The sequence below is a fragment of the Dasypus novemcinctus genome, chromosome 7 (genome assembly GCF_030445035.2).
Source record: "Dasypus novemcinctus isolate mDasNov1 chromosome 7, mDasNov1.1.hap2, whole genome shotgun sequence".
Taxonomy (NCBI): domain Eukaryota; kingdom Metazoa; phylum Chordata; class Mammalia; order Cingulata; family Dasypodidae; genus Dasypus; species Dasypus novemcinctus.
The window spans coordinates 25027529-25038139 of record NC_080679.1 but is presented as its reverse complement, the minus strand read 5'-3'; positions in this window follow the sequence as shown (position 1 = coordinate 25038139).

Genomic DNA, 10611 nt, shown 5'->3' with positions numbered 1-10611 from the left:
TCAGCTCCCTGCTTTGTTGTCTCTCATTATGTTTTTCCTTCTTGTGTCTCTTCTTCTGTCAGCTTGCCATATCTGTCTATTATGCCAGCTTGCTGTCTTCTTTAGGAGGCACCTGGATCTGAACCAGCAACCTCCCACGTCTCAGGCAGAAGCCCAGTCTCCTGAGCCACATCTACTTCCTGTCATTTCTAATTTTAGTTATTTCTGTCCTCTCTCTTTTCTTTGTGAGTCTATCTAAAGTTTTGTTGAATTTAATGATCTTTTTAAAGAACCAACTTTTCATTTTTTTTTTATTCTGTTGCTTTTTGGCTCTATTTAATTTATCTTCATTCAAATCTTTGTTATTTCCTTCCTCATCTGCTTTGGGTTTAGTTTGCTCTTCTTTTTCTAGATCTTCCAGTGGTGGGATTTGATCATTGATTTGAGATCTTTCTTTTTTTTTTTTAATGTAAACATTGTTAGCTCTAAATTCCCTTCTCAGCAATGCCTTTCTTGCATCTCATAAGGTCTGGTATGCTGTGTTTTCGTTTTCCTTCTCCTCAAGATATTTCCTAATTTCCCATATGAGTTCTTATTTGATCCATTAATTGTTTAAGAGTATGCTGTTTAATATCCACATATTTTTAATTTTTTCGTTTTTCCCTGTTATTGATTTTTACCTTTATTCCATTGTGGTCAGAGAAGATTCACTGTATATTTCAATATTTCTGAATTTATCTAGACTTGTTTTGTAACCTAACTTATTGTCTATCCTGGAGAATGATCCGTATGCACTAGAGAAGAATGTGTATTCTACTGATGTTGGGTGAAGTGTTCTTAGGTCAATTTGGTTTATTACTGTCTTTCACATCTTCTATTTTTAAATTGATTTTCTTTCTAGATATTCTATCCATTATTGAAAATGGTGCAATGAAGTCTCCTACTATTAATGCAGAACCATCTATTTCTCTCTTCCAAACTGTCAATATTTGCTTCGTATCTCTTGGGGCTCTGTCTTTATATCTTCTTGTTAATTGATGCCTTTATCAGTTTATAGTGACTTTCTTTGTCCCTCATAACAGTCTCTGACTTAAAGTCTATGTTTTAGTTTGTCAAAGGGAAAACTAAAGTACCAGAAATGGGTTAGGTTCTATATAGGAGATTTATTTGGGAGTAGAAGCTCACAGTTCCAAGGTCATGAAAAGTCCAAATCCAGATGCCATAAGAGGTGCTTTCTCACCAAAATCAGCTGCCATGTGTTTGAAGCAAGATGGCCGCTGATCTCTGCTGAGGTGTGAGCTTAGCTGAGGGCAACCTGGCAGAGTCTTGTCTCTTTCTGGGCCTTCTATCTCAGTCTTGGCTGCTCTAATTTCTTCCTGAGGTTTGAGCTCAGCTGAGACAACCAGGCATACAGCAGGGCTTGTCTCCTCTGAAGCTGTTCTGTGGGTCCAGCCTCTTTGGGCTTCTTGGGGATTTCTGTTTTCCCACAGTCCTCTCTCTCACATTGCAGAATCAAATAAGCTGGCTTCCTTTTCCTTTGTCTGTCTGTCTGTCTGTGCCTCTGGGTTTATAACGGATCCAGCAAGGAGGTGGAGACTCAACCTGAGTTGCCTCAGTAAAAGTCCCAAATTGATCTTATCAAGTAATCTAATCAAATGCCCCACCACTGAATTTAATGCAGTCAAAGGGTATCACACCCAGAGGAATAGATTTATTTACAAACATAATCTTTCTGTTTTGGGGACACATAAAATAATCTTAAATTGCCACAGTCTATTTAATCTGATATAAGTGTCCCTCAGCTCTCATTTGTTTACATTAGCATAGTGTATTTCTTCCATGATTTCACTTTTAACCCACCTGAGTCTTTGAGCTTAAGGTGAAGCCCTTGTAAACAGTATTTTATCCATTTTGCCTATCTCTGCCTTTGACTGGAGAGTTTATTACATTTACATTTAAAGTCACTACTGATAATGCAGGACTTTCTTCTGCCATTTGTTATTTGGTCTTTGTAAGTCTTCTTCCACTTTTGTCCTTCACTTCTTCCATTAATTCCTGCTTTCATATTTATTTGATTTTTCTATTGTACCATTTTGAGTCCTTTCTTATTTATTTCTGTATATATTTGTCATATATTTTCTTTGTGGTTACATATTCACTGGACCCAATGTTTGCTGGGTTTCTTAGTCATGTTTGTGTTGGTGTTCAATGCAGTGTAGTGTAAACTGTGGAATTACATACCAAAAAATACAATGCAATAGGAATGACATTTATAATTACCCACATGGTTACCTTTACCAGAGCTCTTTAACTCTTTATGACGCTTCAACCCATTGTCTAGTATCATTTTCTTTCAGTCTGAAGAAGTCCCTTAGCATTGCTTGCACTTAGTGATGAAGTTTCTCAGCTTTTGTTTAACTGGGGAGATCTTAATTTCTCCTTTATTTTTGAGAGATAGTCTCAATGGATATAAAATTCTTGGTTAGCAATCGTTTTCTTTCATCCCTTTAAATATTTTGTACCATTGTCTTTTTGCCTCCATAGTTTTTCTGATTAGAAATTGGCACTTAAACTTATTGGGCTCCCTTGTACACACCATTTTGCTTTTCTCTTTCAGCTTTCAGATCTCTCTCCTTGTTCTTAGCATTCAACAGTTTGACTACTATGTGTCTAGGCATGATTTTCCCTGAGTTTCTCCTGCTGAGGGTTGTTGGGCTTCTTGAATGTGCATATTTGTGTCTTTCATTAAATTGGGGAAGTTTTCTGCCATTATTTCTTTGAATATTCCTCTGCCCCTTTCACTCTTTCTGGGACATGCCAGACGGGTATGCTTAACAATGTCCGACAGATCTCTTAGGCTCTGTTGACATTTTAATTCTTTTTTCTTTCTGCTCCTCAGCCTGAATCATTTCATTTGTCTTGGGTTCACAGATTCTTTTTTCTACCAGGTCCAATCTGCTGTTGAAGCTCTCTAGGGAACTTTCCATTTCAGTTATTATAGTCCTCAACTTTACTATTTCTATTTGGTTCCTTTTTAAAATTTATATCTCTTTATTGAGATTCCAAAATGTTCACTCATTATTTTCCTGATATCCTTTAGTTCTTTCTTAGTATTTCCTTTATCTTCTTGGGCATATTGAGGATTTTTTTAAAGTTTTTGTCCAGTATGTCCTAAGTCTAGTCTTCTTCATTTGTGGTTTCTGGATTTTTTATCTTCCCTCTTTGGATGGGCCATCCTTTCTTGTTTCTTTGTTTTCCTTAAAATCTTTTTTTTTTTTTTTTTGTACACTGTATATATTAATATTTCAAAGTCTTAACTCTGGGAATTAGTCCTGGGGTGTTCACTTCCTTATTTATATTCATCTAGTAAAATGACTGCTATTTCCTTCAGTGCCAGGAGCCAAAACAAACAAACAAACCAAGGCAAAAACACCTTTCACGGTCTTCACAAATTAGCTCTGCATTGGCTGGTGCTCTCGTTTAGAGTTTAGTCCTCCTTTCAAGAAGATCAGCCTGGGGCACATGTGACGTGCAGGGTCCTCTCTGTCTTTTCTGACCTGTGTTTTGCCCTGGGTTGGTGCTTCTCACTGCCTAAGGAATTTCCCTGATTACAGGACTTCGAATGTCCTCAGTACTCCCTGTAGACTTCCTCCCTGTTCTAGGGTGCTCTATTATATGACTTAAAGCACGTAATCTTGTGCTTCAGTCCACTTTGACTTGTTTCTTTCTTTTTTACTGTGTATTATTTAAGAAATATATCACATCCACACCAACATGTCCTCCCAAGAATAATGTTTTTCTGAATTTTCAATTCGAGCTCATAGATCCCTAAGCGATAGGTTTAACAATTTTGTTGATATTTTTAAAAGAACTGACATCTGGTTTCATTGATTTTTCTATATAATTTTCAACTTTCCATTTCTTATACTTTATAAGTATGCTTAAGTTGTCCACAAGCTGCTTCTGCCTGCAGGACAAGTTCCAGGAAGGTCCAGGCTTTGAGGCACCTACATACACACTAGGCTGGCATAAACATACAGGCACCCCATATGCACTTAAAGGTTACTCTGCTCCTTCCAAAACAGAGCCAGGGATTCAAAATTGGAGCATAGGCTGCCTCCAAAGCTCCTGGGGTGGGGATGGGGCCACAAGGGTGCCACGAGCTTCTCCTAATGTCTTTTTTTAATTAATTTATTATTTATTTATTTATTTTCGGATGAGGGATTTTTTGAAAGATATATAGATCACAGAAAATGTTGCGTTAAAAAATATGAGGTTCCCATACACTCCAATCCCCACCCCCTCCCACTCCTTCCACATAAACCACCTCTTTCATCAATATGGCACATTCATTGCATTTGATGAATACATTCTGGAGCACTGCTACACAGGATGAATTATAGTTTACATTGTTGTTTACACTCTCCCCCAGTCCATTCTGTGGGTTATGGCAGGATATATAATGTTCTGCAACTGACCCTGCAATATCATTCCGGACAACTCCAAGTCTCAAAAATGCCCCTATATCACACCTCTTCTTCCCTCTCCCTGCCCTCAGCATCTCCTGTGGCCACTGTCTCCACATCAATGATACAGTTTCTTCCACTGCTAGAGTCACAATAATTCTATAGTAGAATACCAGTAAGTCATTCTAATCCATACTTTATTCCTCCATCCTGAGGACCCTGTGACGGTGATGTCCTCTCTACTTCTAAATCGAAAAGTGGCTTAGATCCCACATGGCTGATGGGTAGATTCTACAGCTGTTTTTAAAGCTGTGCTTTCTTGGTTCAGCACTCAAGCAGTTATTGTGATGCTTTTGCAGTCTTCTGAAGTTTGGAGTAAGATGGCTCTGCCATTTTTTCTGGTTGTTCACAGATTCTGAGAAGTGTCTTATGTACCCGGGAGTGTCTTGTGCCTCCATCTGCTCTGGTGCCACAGCTTTTCCTACAGCTTTTAAGTTGCCTTTTTCTGGATTTGGCATTTGCCCAGTTAGTACAACCACCTAACTTTTCCAGATCTCTGAGGAAGATGGCTCTGCCAGTTTTTGCTACTGTTCAAAGCTTCTGTGGGAGAATGGAATCCTTCTGGGGGGGAATGGAATACCACCGTCTGGGTTGACTGAAGTTGCTGTAAAGTTTTGAATGACTTTCAGAGTTCTGAAAATGTTGGTTCTGGGTGCTGTCTGCTTGTTTACCATTGTTTCTGTGTGGGGATGAGAGCTTGGACCTTCTAATCCATCATAGTGCCCTCTTATATAGGTTTATTTTGCTTTTCTCTTAAAATAAGTAAAGTTTAACATATTTACATATTTTTTAAAAGATTTATTTATTTTATTTATTTCTCTCCCCTTCCCCGCCCACCCCGGTTGTCTGTTCTCTGTGTCTATTTGCTGCGTGTTCTTTGTTCGCTTCTGTTGTTGTCAGCAGCATGGGAATCTGTGTTTCTTTTTGTTGCGTCATCTTGTTGTGTCAGCTCTCCGTGTGTGCGGCGCCATTCCTGGGCAGGCTGCACTTTCTTTCGCACTGGGCGGTTTTCCTTACAGGGCGCACTCCTTGCGCATGGGGCTCCCCTACGCGGGGGACACCCCTGCATGGCAGGGCACTCCTTGCACACATCAGCACTGCGCATGGGCCAACTCCACAGGGAGCTGAACCTGTGGTTTGAACTGCGGACCTCCCATGCGGTAGACGGACTCCCTAACCACTGGGCCAAGTCCACTTCCCATAACATATTTGCATATAATTGATATAACTCCTCTTCTATAAACTGTCCACTCATTATGTTTCCATTTTATTTAATTTCATTCACTTATTTTTTTTTTACTTTTCAAACTTTGTACAGTGATTGATTCCAAATAATTTCACAATAAAATAATTTTTCATTTGAATATCAAAATAATAATTCTCTATGCTTAGATATAATATTTATTAGTTTTTTTATGTTTATTTTATTTTTATTGTCTTTTTTTAAAAAGATACATAGATCACACAAAGTGTTACATTAAAAAATATGAGGTTCCCATATACCCCACTCCCTACCCCCAAGTGGGTTTTATGCAAGGTATGCAAGGGTGGTTCACACAAGAAAATCAATTACTGTATTAAAACACGTTAATAAAATGAATAAGAAAAAGCCACATGATCATCTTATTCATGCACAAAAGTCATTTGACAAAATCCAGCATCCTTTTTTGATAAAAATGCTCAAAAAGATAGGAATAGAAGGAAGCTTTCTCAACATGGTAAAGTACATATACGAAAAACCTACAGCTAGCAGACTAAAAGCTTTCCCACTGAGATTGGGAAGAAGACAAGGATGCCACTTTCACCACTGTTATTCAATATTGTGCTAGAAGTTATATCAGAGCAATTATGCAACAAGATGAAATGAAAAGCACCCAGATAGGAAAGGAAGAAGAAAACTTTCACTATTTGCTGATATGATCTTATACCTAGAAATTCCAAAAAAAATCCACAACAAAGCTAGTACAATTAATAGATGAGTTCAGCAGAGTAGTGGAACACATGATTAATATGCAAAAACCAAATGTTTCTATACACGAGTGATGAGCAATCTGAGGAGGAAGTCAGGGAAAAAAAACACTTATAAAAGTTTCTCAATCCCATCAACCATGTGGGATCTAAGCCCCCTAGCGATTTAGAGGTGGAGTGGACATCGCCATCCCAGGGTCCACAAGATGGAGGAATATAATATGGATTGGAGTGCACTTGCTGAAATTCTACTATAGAATGTTGTGACTCTAGCGATGGAAGAAATTGAATCATGGATGTGGAGACCTTTGCCATGGGAGTTGCTGAGGGCAGGGCGAAGGAGGAAGAGGTGTGATATGGGGCATTTTGGGGACTCGGAGTTGTCCTGAATGATATTGCAAGGACAGATGCAGGACATTGTATATCCTGCCATAACCCACTGGATGGGCTGGGGGAGAGTGTGAACTACAGTGTAAACTATAGTCCATGTGGTGTGGCAGTGCTCCAGGGTGCATTCACCAAATGCAATGAATGTGCCTCACTGTTGAAAGGGGATGTTGATGTGGGAGGAGTGGGGTGGGGTGGGGCTTGGGGTATATAGGAACCTCTTTTGTTTTTTAATGTAACATTTTGTGTGACCTATTTATCTTTTTTTAAAAAAAGACAATAAAAATAGTACATTTTTTAAAAAAAGAATTGACATCTTAAAGATATTGAGTCTTCCAATCCATGAACACAGAATGTTTTTATTTATGTCTCCTTTGGTTTCTTTAACAATGTTTTCTAGGTTTCTGAATACAGGTCTTTTATGTCCTTGGTTAAGTTAATTTGATTTTTAAGCAACTTTTATAAGTTTTTTTTTCTGACTTCCTCCACATTCACTTATTTTTAAATTTCATTCAAATGATAAAATCAGTATAATTATTCAAAGATTCTGTCATGGGATAAAAATATCTATCTTGCTACATGCTATTTATAAGAGATACTTCCTAATCGAATTAACACAGAATGATTGAAAATAGAGGAATGTATGAAGAAATATCATGCAAATAATTACAAAAAAAAATAAGAGGAATAGGCATATTAAAATCTAAGAAACTAAATCCCAAGCAATTGTATATTTCAAATTTATGAAATTACAATCCATAAAAAGTATGAATAAGCATGAGCCTTTATGTACCAAAAAAACTCCACAGATCTTCAAAATATAAAACAAAAGCCATTGGAAATCAAAGCATATTTGGCAAATCTACAAATTCATTATATTTTTGGAATATTTGAACATGAACAACTTCTTTCAGAAGTTAAAAAATAGGACAAGAATAAGTAGAGCTATAGAGGATTTAAGTAACAAAACTAATAAATTAGTGAACAAACAAGGCACATTTTTAAAAGTACACATGTATTTGCATTAAAAAAATAAAGTTCAAAATAAAATTCAAAAGTATTTCAATTATTCTAAAAAAATTGCACACTTACACTCTGACCATAATGTAATGTCATTAGAAATTAATAACAAAAGAATGACCACTTTCAAAACAAAACAATTGATTACTTGTGAATGAAAACAACTTTCTATATGTCTCAGATTACATAGGAAATCACAAAGGAACTTAGAAACTATTTGGAAATGAATGACAATGAGGGAAGTATTGCAGCAAATACAGTCTGATATGGCCAAAATAGTGTAATAGGAAAATGTATACCCTTCAATGCATTTAAAAATAAATAAGAGGAATTCATTAGGCAATCAATTATTTCAAAGGTTTAAAAACAGCAAGTATCAATAAAATGGATCCAATGGGGATAAAAGAGAAAATTACTTTTTTTCACATTAAAAATAGCATACATTTTATTTTCAAGCACACAATAAATACCAAACTTTTCCAATGACAGCTGTACCTTCTATAAATTCTTCTCATATAGAATTGGGTATGTTGAAAGCAAGTTATTTCTGGTGACATTTCCAAAGATCAGGAATCAAGGCAATTGCTTTGTAGCTAACAACATAAAAGCAAAACAGTACATATTTTACTTTCAAAGTAAAGGATAAATATTTTACCATATTCTTTACTCTGGTTTGATCCATGTTGACTGCTGAATTCTTCTCACACACAATTCACTTCAAGCCAAATGAGACACTAACTATAAAGTGCAGTTTTGAATGGACTTTGCTTTATTTGTAATATTCAAGAAAGAAAGAGTAGAATTCTACAACTTACCTTCAAAAGAAACAGCAAGTTGCAGGATTGTTTTATTGTTTGAATAACTGGACACTCAAAACCAGGCTGAGGAGTCCCCAAGGAAGTGAGAGTCATGCTTCATGCTATTGGCCCTTTGGCCTTTCATTTTCTAAGCACTTATTAGATTTCCTTTTTATGATATCAGACGTTTATTTTGATCACAAATGCAATACAAGTGTGAATAATTAAATGTAATATCTTTTAAATGCCTCCCTCATTTCTTTAAATAGAAAAAAGGTACTAAATGCCTCTTCCTAGCCCATTTGACAATAGTTCTCCCACCTATGGTTTTAAAAGCAGACTGTAACTTGGTCTTCTGAAATCTTCCTTAAAATACAGCTCATTCTGTTAAAGAAAGTCTGAAGCAACAGGTGTACTGATATTGCCGATAGTTTTCAGACGGTGAGGGTGTTAACTGAATTGAAGTTGAAGGCTACTGGGAGGGGTCATCAGCAAATGGAGGTCCATTGGGAAAATGTGCAGAAGCAAATCTTGTCAATAAAATACCGGTTTCTTCAATTAAATCTAGGAGAATACCACCTTACCCAACCATGGCCTCCAGTCCATTTCGTGATGCCAGTCCTACTCCTGGTAAGGCACCACTCGTGACGGAATTACAGGGATCTTCTGTCCCTCTGGCTTGAACCATACTACAGTCAAACATAGAGAAGAGACCTTCCCAAAATGCAGAGCTACCTCCCAACCGTGGAGCCCTGGTTTTAATAGCTGCCAAACTTCGTGCTGGGACCCTAAAGGACTAAGCCTGGAAACAGACCAGCCCTCTGAAGGCTTCCAGGCATCTCACTCCTGAAACTGCATGAAGGTGATCCTGGATGGCTCATGCCTTCAGACAAGTGCCGGAAAAAACAGTAAATCTTGACTGGAGGGAAATAATAACATCCTAAAGTATCAAATTAGTTTAATCAGTAACTTAATGTATTTTCCTACCCAAAATCAGAAGTTGCCAGGCCTAGGAGAAAATATGTTAATATTAACAAGCACCTGAAACAACAGGCAATAGATACTGTCCCACAGGGGTTCTGTTATTGGACTTGCCAGTCATAATCCTACAGACAACTCTGTTGACAAAATTAAAAGGGAAAATAGAAGACAGGAGTAAGAGATTTAATTTAAAACTAGAATCCATGAAAAGACACTGATTTGAAACTAATCAAAATTGAAAACTGAGAAGTTCAATAATAGAGATGAAGAATTCATGGAGGGAAAAGCATATTTGGCTCAACGGCTAGAGTGTCCACCTACCACATGGGAGGTCCAGGGTTCAAACCCAGGGCCTCCTGACCCATGTGATGAGCTGAGCCACGCGTGGTGTTGATGCACGCAAGGAGTGCCATGCCACACAGGGGTGTCCCTTGTGTAGGGGAGCCCCATGTGCAAGGAGTGCGCCCCGTAAGGAGAGCCACCCAGTGCGAAAGAAAGTACAGCCTGCCCATGAGTGACTCTGCACACACGGAGAACTGATACAGCAAGATGATGCAACAAAAACAGACACAGATTCCTGGTGCCACTGACAAGAATGCAAGCAGACACAGAAGAACACACAGTGAATGGACACAAAGAGCAGATGGGGTTGTGGAGGGGGGGAGGGGAATAAAAAATAACAATCTTAAATAAAAAGAACTCATGGATACATTTGATAGCATTAGACACAGCTAAATAGGAAATTAATCAAGTAGAAAAGAAAAAAGGAGAGAAAATACAGAAGAGAGGGTAAGAAAATACAGCGAGAAGGTCTAATATATAGACAACTTGAAGCTTTAGGAGTGAGGTAGAAGCAATGCTTGAACAGAGAATGGCTGGACATTTCCCAACACTAATGAAAGACATTCTGCCAAAGAGTCAAGAAGCTCTAGGAACCCTAATGGGAAAAGTTG